General features: G+C 46.2%; 1 protein-coding gene across 1 annotated transcript in view; it reads right to left on the reverse strand.

Moving 5' to 3' along the window:
• The window catches only part of GIT2 (GIT ArfGAP 2), a 19,260-nt gene that overhangs the window by 5,186 nt on the left and 12,764 nt on the right, over positions 1-1,310 (reverse strand). The gene's annotated exons all lie outside the window — the stretch shown is intronic.

Consider the following 1,310-nt stretch of genomic DNA (forward strand, 5'->3'; position numbering starts at 1 on the left):
TGCAGGGGCGCTCGCTCAGGGCCGAGGCTGGGTCTGAGCTGGGATGGGCCCCCACGCTCCAAGGGCCTGCTGAGCCCATGGAGCACAGGGAGAGGGATGGGAGAGAGTGGGAAACAAAAGGAAGAAGGGGTTTCATTAATAGATGATACTCTTGCATTTTATTTTTTTTTTACTCTCCAGTTAGGTATGCAGCATGTGATTTTTCTCTACGTTCCCAGCATGAACTTGGAGGATGTGTTATTACATCCTCAAGTGTCTCATTTTGGTAAGGAAGCATTCTCCTGTGTTAAGGAAACCAGGGAAGAGGAAAACAAACAACAGCAGCTTCCTAGTTCAGTGTTTTGCAAGACAACACTCACCTAAGCATAGGCAAACACCTCACTCCACGTGTGGTATGGGAAACAAAAATGCAGCATAACAGGTTTTAAAAAACCTGATCAATTCAACAGCAAAAGCCAGGTATGCTGCATTGTTTCCTTCAATGATTTTTAAAAGAATTCACAACTGTATAGTGTGATATACATAAAAACTACACTCATTTAAAGCTTCTCTGTGTGAAACAAACACCAAGAGACTGCACTGAAAAGGTTCCACCAAGGGCAAAGAGCTCAGCACAAACACGGCAGAAGTCGTCACTCGGGTGAGAAGGAGAGGCCACGCCAGCCCTGCTAAAAATAGCAAAGTACAAGAAGGAAAAAACACAGAACAAAAGTGGCCCCATTGTTGTTCACTTCTCTGAGTGAGGCAGGAAATGAGGGCTCAACACAAACCTCTGCTGCTCCTCCCAGGCACAGAGGGCACCGAGCTGGGGCCACAGCACAGCCAGACCCAGCAGCCTGCAGGGCCAGGTTTGTGGAGCCCAGAGTGTTCCAGCCCCTAAATGTGCTCACACCTTTCATTTACAGCCTTCTAGAAGAGCTGTGTGGGGAGCAGCACCTGATGATCAGCAAGGGTAGATTATTTTTAGTCAGCCACAGCTATTCTGGAAATTGTTCAGGTGGGCCAGAATTTCCCAGAGGGAGCTGAAGCTGCTGCAGCCTCATGGGCTCAGTCAGTGTTCTGCTTACTCAGCTGGCTCTGTATCCAAAACCAATAGTTCAAAATACTTGTGCTGCTACAAAAAAATTTGTACTAATACCTCAATAGGAAAGCCAAATTCTCTCTCTTTCACAATTTGCTCCTGAAGCAAGGCTTGGTGTTACTATCACACTCTGCAGGGTGTAATTACCTATGGACATAGAGGGGTGAAGACCCAAGAAAAACTTGCAGTGAGTTTTCTACAACACATTTGATTTGTGTCTATTACAACA

This window comes from Geospiza fortis, unplaced genomic scaffold (genome assembly GCF_000277835.1).
Source record: "Geospiza fortis unplaced genomic scaffold, GeoFor_1.0 scaffold408, whole genome shotgun sequence".
Lineage (NCBI taxonomy): Eukaryota > Metazoa > Chordata > Aves > Passeriformes > Thraupidae > Geospiza > Geospiza fortis.